The 22,572-nt window shown below is 36.3% G+C and overlaps 1 long non-coding RNA gene across 10 annotated transcripts in view; it reads left to right on the top strand.

The window, feature by feature from the left end:
• The first annotated feature begins 1,596 nt into the window (after positions 1-1,596).
• Positions 1,597-22,572, top strand: part of LOC111090521 — a 156,270-nt gene continuing 135,294 nt past the window's right edge. For 2 of the 10 annotated variants that reach the window (XR_005372164.1, XR_005372169.1), the window contains exon 1: positions 1,600-2,832. This is a non-coding gene — a long non-coding RNA (uncharacterized LOC111090521). Of the gene's footprint in view, positions 2,833-22,572 lie in introns of all 10 variants that reach the window. The other 8 variants (XR_005372170.1, XR_005372166.1, XR_005372165.1 and 5 more) reach the window with 7 other exon arrangements.

Below are 22,572 nucleotides of genomic sequence, written 5' to 3' on the forward strand. Positions count from 1 at the left end.
CTTTCAATCAATCCATCCCCATACTACAGACAGAACATCCTTCAAAAATTTTGATTATGCCATCCTCTGTTTTAAAATTCTGCAGTAACTTTGTATTGCTTTCAAGGCAACGTAAAAATTTCCTAATACAACCCATAAGGCCTCCTGTCTCATTCTATTACCTTTATTTCTTCTCTCTTCTTCCAAAACAGCTAATAATGTTTTCAGATCTCATGAACGATCTAGGTTAGGGACCCTTATTCTGTATCTTTCTTTCCTTTTTAATAGAATTTATTACACAGAATTGTAATTGTTCATGTGCCTGTATTCCCTCATCACACTGGAGATGCCAGAGCCTAGAAACTACCATCTTTACCACCTTATCACCAATTGAACACAGTGACTTGCACAGTGACTGGTCAAAGACAAGGGCTGAGCCTCCTTTGGATAGCCCTGAGCTTAGTACCTTAGTAACCTGAGCTAAGTACCTTGGTACTGAGTACCTTAGTAAAATCAGACATATAGACTTTGCTTCTATTTGGAAGCTGTAATGGAAAGATCAGAAGATTCAGTCATGTAGAAAACGAGAAAGGCTCTTTGTTTAGCAGTAGTTGTCTCCTGTTTCTTATATTTCCTTAGTGAAATATAGGTGGTGTGATAAAAATAATTATGTCATACAAAGTGCAGCATCTGTCTCATTTTTGCCATACTTCAATCTTGAAATTTCTTGCAGATCAGTGTACATTTTATATTAAAGAGAATTCAAAAGATCAAGAACAAGTGATTTATTTAAACTGAAGAGACTGATTTCAAAGAAGTGATGTTATAAATTTAGTAAGAAGTAAAGCATCAGATTACCTGTCAATTTACCTTAACTGATTAAAATATGCCCAGGGCATGACTTCTCAATCTAAGGGTCAAATGTCATAGGGAGAATTTGCAGGGTGTTTGTGAGAAAACGACCAGAAATTCAAATCACCTTTTCAAGTAGAAAAATGCACAGTGCTGCTGGAGACAGGGGATTAGAGCCACCGTCCATGTGCAAGTAAGGTGAGGATCTGTTGATAGAGAGTGGGAGAATGTAGTGCAAAGGTTAATGATGTTCCTTGTCTCCAGGGAGAAACCTCATAAATGAATGGTACCTCAGTTTTTCTTTATCTGTCTCAGGTTTATTGCAGGCATAAGTGAAAGGGCAGTTGGGAAGAAGGTACAGAATGTTAATCAGTCTCAAATGCAGATTAAGAAAACTCAGGAAGGTAATAATCCAGTTTTGAATGTAGCTGAATGGGGGGTAGTTAAGACTTGCTGCAGCATTCTTTTTTTTTTTTTTTTTTAAGATTTTATTTATTTATTTATTTAGAGAGCATAAGTGGGGGAGAGTCTGATGTAGGGGGAGAGTGTATCTGAAGCAGACTCCATGCTGAGTGTGGAGCTCCATGTGAGGCTCCATCACAGGACCCTGAGATCATGACCTGAGCAGAGACCAAGAGTCAGAAGCTCAACCACTGAGCCATCCACACACCCCTACTGCAGCATTCTTATAATGTTTGTAAAATAAAAATAGTTGTATTTGAGTCCTTTCCACCTAAATGTGAAGAATCTCTTCTTGAGTTAGTGATGCACATTGAGTACAAGAGAACGTGGTTCAATGCAGTAGTTACATCCTTGAGCTTTGGTGGAAATGAAGTAGCATGAGAAATACAGGAAGTGGGTGGGAGAAATTGGGCTACTTACAATGGAAGCCTTTGCCTGCATAGTAACTGGTACTCTGTCTTGATGCAGATGTAAAAGATGAGGTAGAGGAAGCCGAAGAATGGAGAATAAAGTAGGAAATGATTGGAGTCAGAGAAGCTACCTTGGCCACAGAGAAGTGTGAAAAACCTTTTACTTTTTCTTCCTCCCTCTTCTTTTCATCTTCCTTTTTGACAGACATGGTTGCTTATGGAAGGTATACACACTAATGTAGAGCCTTTGCTATCTCCCAGATGCTTGCAATCAGGGATTATAACATTTCAATACCCCTTCCTTTCCTTATGTAAACTTTGAAAACCCTGTGTAGGCTACATCAGTATCATGATGCCCATTTGACAGATAAGGGAAGGGCTCAGAGAAGCTACTGTGACTTGCCCAAGGCCACTTAGTGATTTATATAGAGTGGGGACTGCAGCCAGAATCTCCTACCCTCCTATTTTGTGAAACAGCACATTTGTAAAATATGTGGCCATTTTATAATAAACGTTTGTAAAAGTTGGTACTGTCTTTCAGAAACACGGGATCCCAGCCAATATATTAGATTGCTTTTGGTCAGGTGGAAAACAGAGAAGGTTATATAAACAATTTGTTTGTCTTTATCTTTTAATATTTTGAGAGAGCTTTTGTTTTACTCAAGCAGCCTATTTTCCATCATAAATGATGCTGCTCACAATAAGACTAAAAGCTTCATTAAGCTAAAAAAATAGAAGAAAACAGAACAGTTAACATTTTGTAGAAGCAGTTGTGGAGAATACATTAAAGTTAATGAGTATTAGGCTACTTAAATTATTTACATGACTTGAAAATTTTAAATATTTGTTTGGAGGTATAAGCTGGATCCTGTGCATGTTCTGATCAGTCTCCTGGACTGTAGGATGGTTGACCATTTTCTCTGGGCTTAGATTGAGGTATTTCAATGGTTTAAGCTTAGGTAAAATGAATGGACTCTAGCACACTTCCAGATGTTTTGTGAATGTTTCACACCCTGCATCCCTTTTTTCCTAGATGTACCCATTCTGGACCATTTTAAACTCACGCTGAGCATTGAAAGCCACACATCTCCTCTAGGTTTTCCTCTTCTAATAGAACTCACTGGAGAAGGTAATGCTGAAATCAAAAGAATGATTCTTTAATGGTGGAGTCTTAGGCAGTGTCATACCTAGATTTATAATCTACCCTCCTGCCAAAGTATGAAGGTTCATCTAATTGCCCTCTTCCATTCTGTGTGATTTGCTTTGGAAGGCTCATACCTATCAGTCCTTTCTGGGTCAGGCAGATGCAGCCAAGATCACGTGTTAAAATCCTTCAGAAGAGTAAGGTGTAGAGGAAAAGGGCTTATCTGGGAATCAGAAGATGGTCCTTATTCCATGTGTATTAGTAACCCATTCTGTAGCTTTTAAAAAAATTTTTTTATTTGCATTCAATTTAGTTAACATATAGTGTACTCTTAGTTTCAGGAGTAGAATTACTGATTCATCAGTTATATGTAACACCCAGTGCTCATGATATCAAAGCCCTCCTTAATGCCCATCGCCCAATTATCCCCCCTCCCCACCCACCTCCAAAACCTTTAGTTTATTCGCTTTAGTTAAGAGTCTCTTATAGTTTGCCTCTGTCTCCCTCTATTACCCCTCCAAAACCCTAAGTTTATTCACTTTAGTTAAGAGTCTCTTATATTGCCTCCTTCTTTTTATCTTATTTTTCCTTCTCTTCCACCTATGTTCACCTGTTTTGTTTCTTAAATCCCTTATAGGAGTAAAATCATATGGTATTTATCTTTCTATGACTGACTTATTTTGCTTAGCATAATTCCTTCTAGTTCCATCCATGTTGTTGCAAATGGCAAGACTTCATTCTTTTTGATGAGTGTATTCCACTCTACACACACACACACACACACACACACACACACACACCTCTATCTGTTGATGGACATCTGAGCTTTTTCCATAATTTAGCTATTATGGACATTACTGCTATAAACATCAGGTGCATATGCCACTTTGAATCACTGTACCCTTTGAATAAATACCTAGTAGTACAATTGCTGGGCCATAGGGTAGCTCTATTTTAACTTTTTGAGGAACCTCCATATTGTTTTCCAGAGTGGCTGCACCAGTTTGTATTCCCACCAACAGTTTAAGTTCCCTTTTCTCTGCATACTCACCATCAGTTGTTTCCTGAGTTCTTCATTTTAGCCATTCGGATTGGTGTGAGGTTATTTCTCATTGTGGTTTTGATTTGCATTTCTCTGATGCCAAATGATATTGAACATTTCTTCGTGTGTCTGTTAGCCATTTGTATGTTTCTTTGAAGAAATGTTTGTGTCTTTTGTTCCTTTCTTGATTAGATTTTTTGTTTTTTGGATGTGGAGTTTGATAAATTCTTTATAGATTTTGGATACTAGTCCTTTATCTGATAAGACATTTGCAAATATCTTCTCCCATTCTGTTGGTTGCCTGTTAGTTTTGTTGTTTCCTTTGCTGTGCAAAAGTTTTTTATCCTGATGAAGTCCCAATGGTTCATTTTTGCTTTTGTTTCCCTTGCCTCTGGAGACATGTCTAGCAAGAAGTTGCTGCAACTGAGATTAAAGAGGTTGCTGCCTGTGTTCTCCTCTAGGATTTTGAGGGGTTCCTGCCTCTCATTTAGGTCTTTCATCTGTTTTGAATTTATATTTGTGTGTGGTGTGAAAAAGTGGTCCAGTTTAATTCTTCTGCATGTGGCTGTTCAATTTTCCCAGCACCATTGTTGAAGAGACTGTCTTTTTTCCATTGGATATTCTTTCATGCTTGTCAGATATTAATTGGCCATAGACTTGAGGGTCCATTTCTGGGCTCTGTATTCTGTTCCATTGATTTATGTGTCTGTTTTTGTGCCAGTACCACACTGTCTTGATGATTACAGCTTTGTAATACAGGTTGCAGTCTGTAATTGTGATGCCTCCACCTGGTTCCATACAAATTTTAGGATTCCAGCTCTGTGAAAGATGCTGGTGGTATTCCGATAGGGATTGTGTGGAATGTGTAGATTGTTCAACCCATTCTGTAGCCTGAGGAAGTCTAGTTTTCTTTCTGGATGCAGGTGTCTACGACTGCCAAATGAGTTGTGGCTCATGTTTGAAAAGGATTGTTGAATTACATTAGCTATAAGATTCATTCTATCTACCTCCAGTGTATAAATGCAAGACTTCATTAAGATACATTTTAAACATGCAAAAATGTATATTTGAGAATAACGAACACACATTGGGCAATATTAAAAATTGCCATCTTTGCTTCTGATTTCAAATGAAACATTCTCCATGAAGTTGAAGCCTATTGAGTACTACAGACTTTTCCCACCCTGTATTTTCTTTTCCTATGTTTCCTACAGAAATTACTGTTGAATTCTGTGTTTAATATGACCATACATGGTTTCAGAGTTTTCAGCACAAGTGTATGTCCTTAAAAATATACAGGTTTGTTTTTAATGTTTTAAAACCATTATACAAGTGACATAATATTGACATGCCAGCCTGAAACTTGCTTTTTGGCTCCTCACTATGTTTTTACATGTATTTTTATATTTTATAGAGCTAGTTCATGTATTTTAACTGCTATGATATTACATTGTGTAAATACAACACAATGTATATAATCAGTGTCTTACTAATGCACATTTGCATTGTTTTTAATTCTTCAGGACTCTATAAGCAATAATTACAATAAACATTCTTCTGTGAACTTGTCTCCTAGTGGATATAAGTAGTATTTCTCTAATAGATAAACTTAGAAGTGGAAATTGTTTCACAGGTCATGTACATCACCAGTTTTACCAGATGTTGCCTAGCACTCAATATAAGTAGGTAGTAACTGAAACTCTGACCAATAGTAATGAGATTTCTAATTGCTTCATTTTGTTGCCAACACTTACCATTGTCTCACTTTAGAAGTTTTGCCAATTTGATGTCTTAGAAATGGTTTCTCATCTTTATATTTCCCACATTACTATAGTAATAGTAATGTTGAGCTGAGCCTAATGTTGAACACATTTTCATATTTTTATTGGTGTTTGGGTTTCATTTTCTGAAGGAAGTCTATTTGTATTTTTTACTATTTTTATTGGGTTGTTTTGAATTTTAATATTTATGTGGGCTCTTTATATATTGTAGAAATATACTTTACAGTAGCATGTGTTGAAATCTTCACCTAATGTTAGCTTTTTAAAAAATTCTGTGAAGCTTTTATTTTATTCTTTGTTGTTTTATTTCTTTGAAGTTTTAATTTAAATTCCAGTTAGTTCACATACAATGTAATATTAGTTTCAGGTGTAGCAGTATAGTGATTCAGCACTTGTATTTTCCAAAGATACAGCCACAGCATATGTCCTGTCTAACATGCTCTTCTAGAACTTTGCTACTCCCTCAACTGAGGAATAGAATCTATGGCACTTGCACTTAAAATTGGGAGAGACTTTGTGACTGCCTTGATATGAGATTTAGCCGAAGTGAGTTATATGACTTCAAAAGCCAAGTCACAAAAAATGTCATTCATTTCTGCCAGGTTATATTGGGATGTTTTCTCTTGGACTCCAGCCATCTTATTGTGAAGAAATACAAACAGGCTTTAAAGAGGCTCACAGGTGAAGAACCAAGGCCTCTAGTCCACCACCATGATTGACCTCTCAGTTGACAGCTAGTACCAACTTACCAGCCTTGTAAATAAGCCATCTTGAAAGTGTGTGTGTATATTATATTTCCTGCAGCTTTATTAAAGCATAACTGACAGTAAAAATTGTGTATATTTAAGGTACAGAATATCATGTTTGAACTGTGAAGTGATTACCACAATCAGGCTGATTAACTTATCTATTACTGCCAAAGAGATGTGTGCATCCCCCTGTTCATTGTAGCATTATTCACAATAGTCAGTGAATAATGACTAAGTGAAAAACCTAAGTGCCCATTGATGGATAAATGGATAAAGAAAATGTGATATATATGATATATATAATATACATACATGATGGAAAATATATACACACACATGCTTACACAATTGAATATTATTCAGTCTTAAGGAAGGAAATCTTTCCATTTGTGACAGCATGGGTGGACCTAGAAGACATTATGTTAAATGAAATAAGCCAGACACAGAAAGACAAATACTGCATGATCTCACTTATATGTGAAATCTAAAAAAGTCAGTCAGTCATTATGCCTGGGTGGTTCAGTCAGTTAAGTGTCTGACTCTTGATTTTGGCTCAGGTCATGATCTCTGGGTCATGAGATCAAGCCCTGTGTTGGGCTCTGCCCTGGGTATGGAGATTGCTAAAAGTTTTCTTTCTCCCTCTGCCTCTCTCCACCCCACTCCTATACATGTATGCTCTCTCTCTCTCTCTCCTAAAGAATAAAATAAAAATAAACAAAGTCAAACTCACAAAATCAGAGAGTAGAATGGTGGCTTCCAGTAGCTGGTGGGTAGGCAAATAGGAAGGTATTGATCAAAGTGTACAGAAATTTAGTTTTGCAGCGTGAACAAATTTTGAACATCTGATGTACAGCAGGGTGACTATAGGTAAAAATGCTGGATTGCAAACTTGAAATTTGCTAAGAGGGTTGATTGTGTTCTCACCATGCACATACACACACATTAAAAGTGAGTCCTTTACTTTTGGTCATGGGACGCCAGATCTAGAAAAGAGAAAGTCTTGCATAAATTATGGGTTTATGAGCATAATAAACCATTAAATTTTGAAGGTAGTTTGTTAAGCAGTAAAAAAATATCTGATATAATCAGATGAATCAGTCTTATCCATCACTGTTTGTGTAAGTGCATTCTTAAATTATTTCCCATATCAAGATCATAAGAGTGTGGATCTATTTTTTTTCATCCAGAAGTTCTGCTGTTACCTTTTGGTTTATCTGAGATATCTATTTATCTATCTATCTAGTATAAATTAGAGCCCCACTTGATATAATAATATTTATAGTCAAGTGGGGCTCTAGTTTTGTTTTATTATATTAAAAGTGTTTCTTACACAGCTCATTGGCATCTATTGATAGAGTTTAATGCTATCTCTGGCCTATATATAACTCCATAAACTTGTGAGTTTCTTTTTGAGTTCCTTATATTTTTCTCAGGTTTTGTTTGCTTATATATTTCTATGCCACTGTCACATTGTCTTATTTGATGTAGCTTTAGAGTCAGTATTCATATCTGTCAGAACATATTTTCCTATTTGGTCTTTTTATTTATAATTGTCATGACAATTTTTGGCCTTTTGTTCTTTAGTATAAATTTTATTAGCTTGTCATGTCCAATAAAATACATTGTTGATATTATTTATAGGTTATTTTCTAAATTAAATCTTACACTTTTTATTACAAATTATATAATTAAGAAATTATAAATGGTAAATGGGTAGACATATAGTTTATAGAATAGAATACAGAATTCAGACATATATTCACACATGTAAAAATTACATGTTTTAATTGTTGACATAAAGAAGCACATTTGTCTTTTTAGGAATTATGTGCAATAAAATATACCAATTTTAAGGGTGCAGTTTGTTGAGTTCTGATGAATGTATACATGCCTGTAACACACACATTAATTAGGATGTTACCTTCATCTCAGAAAGTTTCCTCATGCCTCCTTTTAAACAATTCTTTCCCACCTGTTGGGTGGGAAACTGTTCTCATATCTGCCACCACAGAGTAGTCAGTTCTCTTTTAAGCTTCATGTAAAGGAAATAAATACATATTTATTTGAGTCTAGTTCTTTTGGTTATTATAGCGTATGTGAGATTCATCAATGTTGCTGCACATGACAATGGATTTTTTCATTTAATTGCTGAGAAGGAATGCATGGCATAAATATGCCACAGTTCACCCTTTCTCTTATTGATGGGCATTTGGATTATTTCCAATTTTTGACTATTGTATGTTACTAAGAATATTCTCATACAATTCTTTTTCTTTTTTTTTTTTTTTGGGAGAGAGTGCGAGGAAGGGTGAGGGGCAAGGGGTGGGGAGTGAGAGAGAGAGAGAGAATCTTAACCAGGCTCTACATCCAGCATGGAGCCTAACACTGGCTTGATCTTATGATCCTGAGATCATGACCTGAGTGGATATCAAGAGTCAGACCCTTAACTGACTGAGTCATGTCGGTGCCTCTCTTATACAATTCTTTATGTGGATATGTTTTCATTTATCTTGAGAAAGTACTTGGAGTGAAATTGCTGGGTCACATGGTAGATGTTTATTTCACTTTTTAAGAAACTACCAAACAGTTTTCCAAGATGATTTTTAGTATCTAAATTCCCAGCAGCAATGCATTAAAGTTTTAGTTGCTTCATATCCTCACTAACATTTGTGTTGTTAATCTTTTAATTTTATCATTCTAGTGAATGTGGTAGTATCTGATTATGGTTTTATTTATTTATTTATTTTTATTTTTATTTATTTATCTTTTTTATTGGTGTTCAATTTACCAACATACAGAATAACCCCCAGTGCCTGTCACCCAATCACTCCCACCCCCCACCCTCCTCCCCTTTCACCACCCCTAGTTCGTTTCCCAGAGTTAGCAGTCTTTACGTTCTGTCTCCCTTTCTGATATTTCCCACACATTTCTTCTCCCTTCCCTTATATTCCCTTTCACTATTATTTATATTCCCCAAATGAATGAGAACATATAATGTTTGTCCTTCTCCGACTGACTTACTTCACTCAGCACAATACCCTCCAGTTCCATCCACGTTGAAGCAAATGGTGGGTATGTGTCATTTCTAATAGCTGAGTAATATTCCATTGTATACATAAACCAAATCTTCTTTATCCACTCAAAATGGATGAAAGATCTAAATGTGAGACAAGATTCCATCAAAATCCTAGAGAAGAACACAGGCACCACCCTTTTTGAACTCGGCCACAGTAACTTCTTGCAAGATACATCCACGAAGGCAAAAGAAACAAACGCAAAAATGAACTATTGGGACTTCATCAAGATAAGAAGCTTTTGCACAGCAAAGGATACAGTCAACAAACTCAAAGACAACCTACAGAATGGGAGAAGATATTTGCAAATGACATATCAGATAAAGGGCTAGTTTCCAAGATCTGATTATGGTTATAATTTGTATTTTCCTTACCAGTTATGTCAAATGTCTTTTCATGTGATTATTCACTGATGATATATATATTGTTTTATTAAGTGTCTCTTCCACTGTTTGGCAATTTTAAAACTTTGAGTTGTTTATATTCTTCTTGAATTGTAGGATTTTTAAAAAGATTTTATTTATTTATATATTTGAAAGAGAGCAAGAGTGAGAGAGCACAAGCAGGGAGAGTGGGAGAAGCAAGCTTCCTGCCAAGCTGGGAGTCCAATGTGAGACTCAATCCCAGGACCCTGTGACATGACCTGAGCTGAAGGCAGATGCTTAACTTACTGAGCCACCCAGGCACCCCTAATTTTAGGATCTTTAAAACTATATTCTGGATATCATTTATTGTAATGATTTGCCATTTTTGATGGTGTGTTTCAAAGAACAAATATTAAACAGTTGATGAAACCAATTTATTATTTTTCCTTTTATGAGCTTTGGCATGCTATGTAGGGAGTCTTTTTTAAATAGATTTTATTTTTTAGAGCAATTTTAGATTCACTGGAAAATTGAGAGGAAGGTACCAAGAGTTCCTATACACTTCATACCCCCACACATGTATAGGTTCTCCCATTATTAATATCCCCCACCAGAGTGGTATATATTTGTTGCAATTGATGAACCTACCTGGATACATCATAATCTTACTAAGTCCATGGTTTACATTTAGGGTTCACTCATGGTATTGTACATTCTTTGATTTTGGACAAATGTATCATGACATGTATGCACCATTGTAGTGTTATACAGAATAGTTCCCTGTATCTAAGGAATAGTTGCCTACCCCAACATTTTGAATATTTTTCCCTCTATTCAGTTAGTTTTAAGGTTCTAGTCTTTATATTTAAGTTTGTGATCCATTACAATTTTATTGTTTATGCAGTTGAGACAAGAGTCAAGGTTCATATTTGTTCCAAATGAATATGCAGTTTTTCCAGCATGACGGAAAAGATTCTCCTTTCAGATTGAATCACCTTGACACCTTTGGCAAAAATCAATTGAGCATATACGTGTGGATATATGTCTGGACTCTGTATGCTGTTCTGAAAATCCTTATGTCACTATCACACTTTCTTGATTCTTGTAACTTTATGATGAGTCTTGATAAAAGGTAGTGCCAGTCTTCTTCTTAAAAAGTGTTATACTATATGTTGGCAAATCGAACTCCAATAAAAAATATTTAAAAAAATAAACTCCCTCAAAACCTAAAATAAAATAAAAAATAAAGGGTCAAAAAATTGTTTTGGCTAGTCTAGGTCCTTTGTATTTTCATGTAAATTTAAGAATCAGCTTGCCAATTTCTGCTCAGACCTAAAATCTGAAACCAAATGTTTCATACATTTTATCTAGTTTTTTGTTTGATTATAGTGAGAGCAAAACCTCTGTGCCATTTCCAGAATGAAAGTTTGGATGGTTAAATTTATATGTCAACTTGGCTAGGCTGTGGTGCCCAGTTGTTTGGTGTAACATTTGTTTAGGTGTTACTCTGAAGGTATTTTGCAAATGTGACTAACAGCTACAGTCTGTTGACTTTAAGTAAAGGACATTGCCCTCAATAATGTGTGTGGGGCCTTATTCAATTAGTTGAATGCAATTAGTTGAATGCAAAACCTAAAATTTCTTGAAGAAGAAATTCTGGCTTAAGACTAAATTGCAGGGATCCCTGGGTGGCTCAGTGGTTGAGCGTGTCTGCCTTTGGCTCAAGGCATGATCCTGGAGTCTAGGGATCGAGTCCCACATCAGGCTCCTTGCATGGAGCCTGCTTCTTTCTTTTCCTGTGTCTCTGCCTCTCTCTCGTGTGTCTCATGAATAAATGAGTAAATTCTTAAAAAAAAAAAAAAAAGACTAAATTGCATACCTGAAACTAGCATTGCACTGTATGTTGACTAACTGGAATTATTTTTAATAATAAATTTATTTTTTATTGGTGTTCAATTTGCCAACATACAGAATAACACCAGTGCTCATCCTGTCAAGTGCCCCCCTCAGTGCCCCCCACCCAGTCACCCCCACCCCCCGCCCTCCTCCCCTTCCACCACCCCTAGTTCATTTCCCAGAGTTAGGAGTCTTCCATGTTCTGTCTCCCTTTCCGATATTTCCTACCCATTTCTTCTCCCTTCCCCTCTATTCCCTTTCACTATTATTTATATTCCCCAAATGAATGAGAACATATAATGTTTGTCCTTCTCTGATTGACTTATTTCACTCAGCATAATACCCTCCAGCTCCATCCACGTTGAAGCAAATGGTGGGTATTTGTCCTTTCTAATGGCTGAGTAATATTCCATTGTATACATAAACCACATCTTCTTTATCCATTCATCTTTCGATGGACACCGAGGCTCCTTCCACAGTTTGGCTATTGTGGCCATTGCTGCTATAAACATTGGGGTGCAGGTGTCCCGGCATTTCATTGCATCTGTATCTTTGGGGTAAATCCCCAGCAGTGCAATTGCTGGGTTGTAGGGCAGGTCTATTTTTAACTCTTTGAGGAACCTCCACACAGTTTTCCAGAGTGGCTGCACCATTTCACATTCCCACCAACAGTGTAAGAGGGTTCCCTTTTCTCTGCATCCTCTTCAACATTTGTGGTTTCCTGCCTTGTTAATTTTCCCCATTCTCACTGGTGTGAGGTGGGATCTCATTGTGGTTTTGACTTGTATTTCCCTGATGGCAAGTGATGCAGAGCATTTTCTCATGTGCTTGTTGGCCATGTCTATGTCTTCCTCTGTGAGATTTCTGTTCATGTCTAACTAACTGGAATTGAAATAAAAACTTAAAAAAGAAAAACAGACTTTCCTGTAGATATCCTGCCTGAATTCTATCCTGCCAGTCTGTCTTACAGATTTCAGACTTCAGAACCCTAGCTGATACAGAAGAGTGAAAAACATTTTTTGGTTAGTCACATCTCATAGTGAATTTTTCCATTGCTTTACTATTAAGTGTGGCATAAGTCTGAGAGGAAAGGGAGTGGTAATCTTTTAGAAAGGATAAAAGTAAGAAAACTTCATTGAAACTCCCCAGAAAGGGCAGTTCTTCAGGACAGAGAGCTGAGTTTAGAATGAACGGGAAGACGCAGCCTGTTGGGACTGTACCTTCTAAGCATCATCACACAACTAATTGTGCCTCATATTTATGCATCAATACCACCTCTGAGAGATGCCCTGGTTCTTGGCCCATAGATGTCCTCAAAGAACTCATGGTTTAGTGAGACAGTCACATGAATAGCTGAAATAATAGTGAATTAAATGTCTTGGCAGGGCTATGTCATGATTACTATGAGCCTACTTCAGAAGCATGGACTATCCTTTAATTAATCAAGCACACTAAGTGTATTATTAGTGATGGGAGATATTCAAGACAGCAAGGAGCTGAGAAAATGGTAGGAAGCCTTAGCTTATACCCTGCCCATGACTGACAGGACCAGGCCTTGTACATGCTACAGAGCTCTCTGGAGGGCAAGCCATGTGTCTGGGGAGCCTTCTACATCCTTGGTCCCCCAGTGTAGAATCTTCTTGGCTGTGAAGTATTGCACAGTGAAAAGGTCCCAAAGAAGAAAAAAAAAAAAGTTCCCAAGGGATTTATTCCCTTGGAGAAATATCCCTTATACATAGATATGCACCAAACCCTACACTTACGTACATACAGAAAGCTGATTTGCCACAGCCAAGATATTCTACTGAGAAAAATCTCATGATTAGGAGCTCACCATTTGCATCTTCCCCTGGCAGCCATTCCCCATGGGTGAATGACTGGGATTTGGAGTCTAGATCCCTGTGTTTCAGGGGTGCGGTATTTGCTCTGAGAGCTGTGCTGGTTCTTGAATTATTATTCACAAGAAGAAGTAGAAACTGAAGCCAGGTGTTATGTTCCTAAGATCTTCTAATCAATTTCAAACTTATCATTCCTGATGTTAAGATGATACCTATCCTTAACAAGAATTTTACAGAAAGAAGTGGGTTTTCACTGGTCCTCTTGTGGTGCAGTTTCTGAATTTCTCATTTTTTGAATAAGTGAAGTGGCAATGAGGAGCCTAAAGGATATCCATTACTTCCAGGCCCAGAATTGTGAAGAAGGGTGTGGGAAAGTAAATAGTCATCATGTATGTGGACATGTGGGGAATAGTGTGCCTTTCTGGGGCAAAATAGAGCAAAAAGACATAGGGTTTGAAGATACATGTACACCTGTGAAACCATTGCCATTACCTGTATAGGCAAACTCATGACATTGTAAACATTAAAATACTTAGAGCTTTCTGTATGTCAGTCCTACCTCAACAAAGTGGTTTAAAAACAAAAGAAAAGGCATAGGGAACAGTCTCTGAAAGGGTTTTGTTGATGATGGACCATGAGTTCCAGAGGGCTTGGTGAAATGGAGTTGAAAACGAGTGGAAGATGGAGTCAGAGGATTTGAAGAGCCATAGAGAGATAAGGGATGGCGTGAAAGGTTTTGCCATTTACCCAAATGCACAAGCCAAGTCTTGTAAACATCCTCTCTAGAAGCAAAGATGCAAATCCCACTTCTTTTCACTTCTACGGCTACCAGTTATTCTAAGCTGTCCGCCCCTGGCCCCATGGTTGTACTTCTAATTGGCTCCCCCCCCCTTTTTTTTTTGCTCTTGCTTCCCTCTTTCTTAATCTCCACATAGCAATCAGAGGAGATTTTTAGGAATTATATTCAGATCATGTCATTCTTTTGTTCAGAAGTCTCTAGGATATTCTCATCATGTTTAGAACAAATTCAAGCCCTTACCAAGACTTGTACAGGCTTTGTATACTCTGGCTCATAGCACTTCCCTCCCCTAGCCTTATTTCCTACTGTTCTATTCACTTCATACTGGAGGTGGCCACACCAGATGCTGTGCATGCTCTTATCTTGGGGCCTTTGCTTTTACTATTCCCTTTACTTGTCAAGCTTTCCTCAAGATATTCATGTGGCTCACCTCCTTATTTCTTTAAATTTGTTCAAATGCCGTCTTATCTGAGAGACCATCCATGCCTAAAACAGCACCTTCTTACCACTCTCTGTCTCTTCATCCTGTTTGTTCTTTATATTACTTAATTTAATACTGTTTAGGTTTGCCTATATACTGTTACCCTGATTCTTCCCCTACTGTGTGAATGTTCTGTGTAGAGATTGACAGCTGCTGAATGAATTCTCCTGCAATAATGAATAAAAGAATGAATGACTGAATGAAATGAATCTACACTTTTATTATTTCCTAACGTTTATATTTTAATTTCATTTACCTCTTCCCTTATGTCAGGGAGCTCTCTATGGAGTACAATTCTTATTTGCTTGAGAGACTATTCATATTTTTGACTGTGATTCAAGTCCATCTATGATTTGACATCACCCTATAAAGTAAAAATCCAGATATTGAACAAAATGGGAGAAAGTTTCTAAAATACAGATTGAGAGTAGATGATTTCTACTTTAGAAAAACCTATCATGTAAAAATCTGTTCATTAAAATACTACTAGAGAGACAAATCTTGGAGATTGAGGGGCTTGTGGCATTCTTCATTAAAGATTCTCCTGAAGTATCCAATAATCTCCCTATTACCTAGTTTTTATCTGTAAAATATAGGGGAAAGTACCCGACCAAGTGACAGGTTTCATGGTATGGCTTTCAAGCTCTACACAGCTTTCAGAAGGGACAAGTAGGGACACAGATATGCAAAAATCTGTATTTTAGAGACATTCTCCCATTTTGCTCAAAATCTGGATGCTTTTTATTCAGGAGAGGCATAAAAGAACTGAAAGGAATATCTAACTTTGGACCTTAGAGAACTGCCAAAAACCTCAAAATTTTTTTTCCTTTAGATATTGGCAAAAATTTACCATAAGCCTAATTTTTCTAGAAAAACTGAATAAGCTAATCAGATCTTACTCTAATTTTTCCCTCCGGTAAATCTGCAAGAACTCTATAATCTCAACTATCATCACTGTTATTATGATAATCTATATCTGAAAATGTAGATCCCATCGTGACCCCATTCCGATGGGGAAGAAGTCTATCCATTACAGGGGTAACAAATACTTTAATTAATAGGAGACCTATCTTCAGCCAGGTGTCATATTTTAACAAAGCTGTCATCCAGTAACATGAAACAAATGTCAATGCAGAATTAATTTGTTTTATAATTAATGTTCAATCTTTGGTGTCAAATGGGTATAATAATTTAATGATAGTAATTAGATTTTATTGTAATTAGCTTAAAATGAAGAATACATTCAGAGTCATGCAAAGTAATGCTGGAACTGATTTTTTATGTATGTGTTCTATACAGTAGGAGACTACTATAACGATGTCAGTTCTATAGTCTATAAATTTAGTACTGGTTCAAAACAAATAGCAAGCTTAAAAAATATTGACAAATTGATTCTTGCTTTCATCTCAAAAAAAAAAAAAAGACTAATTTTGGCCAGGAAATTTGGGAGGAAAAGCTGGGGGAGGGTGGATATTCTCTACTAGATATCAAAATATACTATGATGTCCATGTAGAGGGATTAATGTATGGTAAGAAATGAAAGAGAAAATTCATAAGCAGAGTCAAGTTTATGTTAGTATTTTATATCTGATCGAGTCAGTACTTTTAATCATTGAGAAAATCTTGGTTAGTTAGTCAATGTTCTTGGAACAACTGCCTTGAATTAGCAATAAATTTAAGAAAGCTGGATTAAAGATAAAATGGGCTTTTAGGAAAATCTAATGTATCATTAGAAGAAAATTTTCTTCTAACCTTTCAGTAGAAAGATTGGCAGCATGGCCAGAAACTACAAAGGGAAAAAACACAAATTTGATTCATAGAGTCTGGAATTTGCTTTTAAATATTTTATTTATTCATTTGAGAGAGAGCACAAGCAAAGTGAGAGGTAGAGAGAAAGAGAGAAGCAGATTCCCTGCTGAGCTGGGAGCCTGACATGGGCCTCCATCCCAGAACCTAGAGATCATGGCCTGAGTCAAAGGCAGATGCTTAACCATCTGAGTCACCCAGGTACCCTGAGTCTAGAATTTTTGTATGACAAACTATGACATTCATCCATTATTTCAGTTAACAAAATTTATTCTGTAGCTACTACATGCAAGGCAAAAATGTGAACAATATGTCTATAGTTAATATGGAATACAACAAGATAACATTTTAAATGTATAAAGAATTTTTATGTATCAATAGAAAAAAGATGAACAATTTGAGAGAAAATAGGAAAAATACAGGTAATTTATCTAAATACCTAAAGCCAATAAACAAATGTAGGAAAAGCTTCATAATCAAAGATCTAATTTAAAACGAGAAATGGCTTATCACTTACTGTAGGTTTTTTTTGTTTTTTTTTCTTACTGTAGTTTTTAAAAGATTTTTATTTATTTTAGAGATAGAAAGAGAGTGTGAGTACAAGCAAGAGGGAGGCAGAGGGAGAAGCAGACTCTCTGCTGACCAGGGAGCCCAACTCAGGGCTTGATCCCAGGGCCCTGAGATCATGACCTGAGCTGAAGGCAGATGCTTAACCAACTGTGACACCCAGGTGCCCCTCAATTCCTGTATTACTAAAGATTTAAAGGATTGATAATATCCACTATTAGTAAGGGTATAAGCAAATAGACATCCTTAATTCTTTTGTGAAAATATAAACTGTATAATTTCTAGAGGGCAGTTTGTCAGTGTGTAATAATGTTTAAAATGTGCATAACCTTTCACCAGCAAATCTGTTTCTAGAAATGAATCCTAAAGAAATAACTGCACAAGTATGTAGAGACTTTGATGTAAAAATCTTTCATTTGTAGAAATGCTTATACTAACTAAAGGTGAAGAAATCACCAATCCATAGGGTTTGGTTAAATAAATTATGCCATATCCATACAATGAAATTCTGTAAAACTGTCCCCAAATAAGGTAATTATTTTTATAACTACATGGAAACATGCCCATAATATGTTTTATTGAGAAAGTCACTTTTACAGTATATAAAGAATGAGTCCATGTTTAAAGTGCATATGTATTGGTACTCATAAATCTATGTGTACAATAGTGATACATAGAAATAGCATAAAAATGTTAATTAGATGCAGGATTTCAGAGGATTTATATATCCTTCTTTTTCTATCAGTATCTCTCATATTTATTAAAATAAAGAACATGAGTTGCTTTTATAATGAAAAGAGATACTATCATTTGAAAAAATTAAATCATAAAACCAGAACAATAAGCCACAGAAATTATTTTAAGGTCACTGTCTTCTGCATACATTTTGCAGGAGGATTTATAGGATGTTTAGTCCCAGATTTTTGCTGAGCTGAGAAATTTGCTTTGTCAGTTCTCAGCAATAATTTTGGTGAGGATTTCTGGAGGGCCAGACACTGAGATTCAGAAAGATGACCAGAACAACCCTATGGAGCCTATGGAGCTTCACATCTTGTACCATGGTCAATTTGAAATAGTAAGAAGAACTTTTAGCTGGAGGAGGCTGATGATTTCACTAACAATAGCACCTATATGGTCCTTAAGAAATGTATTTGAGGGCATCCTAAAAATTCGTAATAAAGAGATCTACAACATGGGCTTCTGAGTTAAGCCAACTGCCTGTCTTTGGACATCCTGGCCTAAAAGTATATTCTTTCACAGAATGGACCAGAATTAGGTGACATGAACTGATTGCCTATTGACTCTATTGGATCCGCATGTTCAGGTCAGCCCTTAAATCCCCACTTCTGGTATAGCTTCATTCTTTGGCTCTCCCATTCTTTAAAAAAATGAAGAGCTGCCTTAAAAACACTGGACAGTTGCAGGCCAGTTCTTTTGGCCTGTAGGAAAGTGGACAATATACCTAAGCATCAGTTTCCTAAGGGATAGGTTAACTTAACTCCTGGGTAGAGTTGAGAGAGTTTAGGTTCTTCAACCGATGCTACCAGCCCCTTATTGTAATTCCTCTGGGCTCAGAAACTCTCTTATCTCCTTCTTTTATTGGATTATATAAAATTTACCTGGTTTGCTGTGATATGCAGAGCCTTTCATGCTAGTTTGCTGTGGTCTAAGGTAGAGACCTAGCATTATTTGTTGGGATTCACATAGATGAGGGTACAAATGTGTCAACCCAGAGAGATATGATTATACATGAGCTCTGTTCTTTTGAGTTCTCTCTATATCCTGTGGAAACGAGGGGTTAAATCATTCACACAGATAACCCAGTGTGCTATGCAGAATGTGAAGAGCAAGCAGGGAACTATAAAGGCTCAGAGAAAGGAGAGTTATCTCCCATTAGAGACACATAGGATGCTTAAAGGAACAGGTAGTATAAGGAATGTAAGATTTCAATGAATGGGAGTTTTAAGGAAAATGAAAAATGCCCTACATTTCTCCTTCCTATAGGGGTCAGGTGATCTCTAGGATGCAAAGTCTGTATGCTTGGAGTACTTGAAGTTACCTGAAAACAGGATTGTTCTGTAAAGTCTTTTTTGAGCAGAGGAGCATGAAGCAGCAGGGAGGTAAACAGAACTCAAGAAGTATATATCACTGGGGTCTGAAAGGGACCCCAGAAAAGAGAATGCTGTAGAACTTTCAAGGGCCTTCAGCAAGAAATCAGAAGCAACAAGGGTCCTTGCCTGAGAAGTCTGAGATTCTAATTGAATCTTGCCACACACGCATAAAATATTTTTTTCTCAAATCATGACCTCTTTCTAGAAGACCTTTCATGGTCTCTATCTATTTATATCCTACCCATTCTTCAGTGTTCAAAGTCTGTCTTTCATGGTATTTTAATTGATTACCCATAATAGTGGTGTGCTCATTCTATGAGCTCCTGTGGCTCTTAATACCTCCTTTTTGTATAGCATCAATTGTGTACTTGCTTGTTGCCTCTTTATGATTATACATTTGCCATGTACCTCAAAGAATGTAAGATCTGTGCTTCTATCACTTAGCAAGCACCATGCTGGAAACATATTAACTATGCAATTTGTTGAGTAAGTGATAAATTCAGACAGATTTTTGTTTAGATCAGTGGTTGTATTAGTACCTCTTATGGGGTGTTTTGGAACTTTATGGGGAATACTTTTGGTTATAATGATTGAGGGGAATCATTGACCTTTAGCGGTCATGACCTAGATATGCTAGATATACTGCAATATATGGTACATTCCTGCATAATGAATGATCCTGTGTCTCATATGATTTTTGACCCACCAAATATTCAGGTAGGTGAAAAACAGTTTCATAATTATTTGAGCCTAGAAGGAAACTACATTCTACATATAAACACAGGTTTATATTTGTACTATATTACTGTATACTGAATTTTGCAGGAAGGCAAGCACTATGTAAATTGAGAGATAATTATATATTTTTTGTTTTTCCTTTGTTTATAATTTTACCAAGTGTTAGTTCACTGTTTTTGGAAAATCCTATCATTGGCAGTATTGCAGCTTATAGTAACTGAATCATCAATTCAGTACACTTGTATTTGTAGAGGTCTCATTCATGGGGCAACCATCTGACTCATTTATGTGTTCTTTGGTAGGCATGCCTAAGAATTCACTTATTAAAATACATGTTAGCGTATTATGAATTCATTTTTATTTCCCTTTTAGATTACTGATAAGATGTTTTATTATTTTATTTATTTATTTTAAAGTTGTACACAGGAAGGGTATGTTGTCTTTGAATTTCATCTCATGATAGTAAAAGGGGTGAATACTGAAGTCTGATAAGGTTGAAAACTACTAATATAGGGACCCCTGGGTTGCTCAGTGGTTGAGCATTTGCCTTTGGCTCAGGGCATGATCCTGGGGTTCTGGGATTGAGTCCTGCATTGGGCTCCCCACAGGGAGCCTGCTTCTCCCTCTGCCTATGTCTCTGCCTCTCTCTTGGTATCTCTCATGAATAAATAAATAAAATCTTTGAAAAAACTTGCTAATATACATTATAAGGTTTTCTATCTATTAATCATGGAAAGGTGGGGACCTTGCTATTGTTCCAGAAGTGCTGTCTAAGGTCTTCTCAATGAACATAAACCCAGTTCACGCCAATGGCTTCATTTAAAAGTTGACATTTCAACATAGCTTGATGGATATCTGGGGAATTGTTTACAATAAATATAATTATTGGAAGTCACATGATAAGTTAAAATTTTTCAAAATGCTAAGATGATCTTATCTTCTAATCTGAGGACAAGCCACATGTTAAGCCCTACCCCTCTCATTTTCAGGGCATCCCTCAAGGTTCTAGCAGAACTAGTAAGCTTATCATTATTAAGACAGTGGTTCTCACACTATAGCATACATCAATGGAAAGCTCCTTAAAATACAGATTCATAACCCTTGGCCCTAGAGTTTCTTTTTTTTTTTTTTTAGAGATTTATTTATTTATTCATGGAGGTGTGTGTGTGCAGAGATATAAGCAGGGTCCTCGCAGGGAGCCTGATGTGGGACTTGATCCCCAGACTCGGGATCACACCCTGAGCAAAGGCAGATGCTCAATCACTGAGCCACCCACATGTCCCAGGCCCTAGAGTTTCTGATTCAGTATTTCTTTCTTTAAATTTTAATTCCAGTATAATTATGTGTTATATTAGTTTATGTTACAACTATAACTGTGTTATATTAGTTTAATGTATACGATATAGTAATTCAATAATTCTGTACATTACTCAGAGCTCATCACAATAAGGGCACTCTTAATCTCCTTCAGCTATTTCACCCATCACCCTACCCACCTTCCCTTTGGCAACTACCAGTTTGTTCTCTATAGTTAGAATTTAGTTTGTTGTTTTTGGTTTTGGCCTTTTTTTTTTTTTTTTTTTTTACTGTGAAGCTTTTATTTCTCTGATATACTATGTTTCTCTACCATTACACACTTGTTGACTTAAAAAAAAGGTAGCATTTTATTTTACTTATTTTGATTAAAAATTATTTTATTTAAGTTAATTAATATATAGTGTATTATTAGTTTCAAAAGTAGTGTTTTTATATTTTTAAGGTAAATACCTATCAGTTAAATTACTGGATCATATGGCAATTCTGTTTTTAATTTTTTGAGGAACCTCCACACTATTTTCTACAGTGGATTTCAGTTTGCCTTCCCACCAACAGTGCACAAGGGTTCCTTTTTTTTCCCCACGTTCTTGCCAACACTTGTTTCTTGAGTTTTTGATTTTAGATATTCGGAGAGGTGTGAGGTGCTATCTTACTGTGTTTTGATTTGCTTTTCCCTGATGATGAGTGAGGTTGAACATCTTTTCATGTGTCTGTTGGCCTTCTGATTGTCATCTTTGGAGAAATGTCTGTTCATTGCTTATTCCTATTTTTAAAATTGGATTATTTGGTTTTTGGTGTTGAATTTATAAGTTCTTTATATATTTTATCTGGGAAACTATCTCTCCTTCTATTCTGAATGGTGGTACCAGAGTACTCCTGGTTGTAGATTTTTTCCTCTTGGCACTTTGAATATATCATGCCATTGTCTCCTGGCCTATAGAGTTTCTGCTGCAAAATCAGGTGATATCTTTAAGGGGTTTCCCTTATACGTAACTGTTTTCTTTTCTTTTGGTGCTTTTTATGTTTTTTAAATTTTATTATTTTAAAGGTTTTATTTATTTATTTATTTATTTGAGAGCAAGCAAGTGAGCAAGAGCACAAGCGGGGAAGAGGGGCAGAGGGAGAAGGAGAAACAGACTCCTCACTGAGCAGGAGTCCAAT

This window comes from Canis lupus, chromosome 17 (genome assembly GCF_011100685.1).
Source record: "Canis lupus familiaris isolate Mischka breed German Shepherd chromosome 17, alternate assembly UU_Cfam_GSD_1.0, whole genome shotgun sequence".
Taxonomy (NCBI): Eukaryota; Metazoa; Chordata; class Mammalia; order Carnivora; family Canidae; genus Canis; species Canis lupus.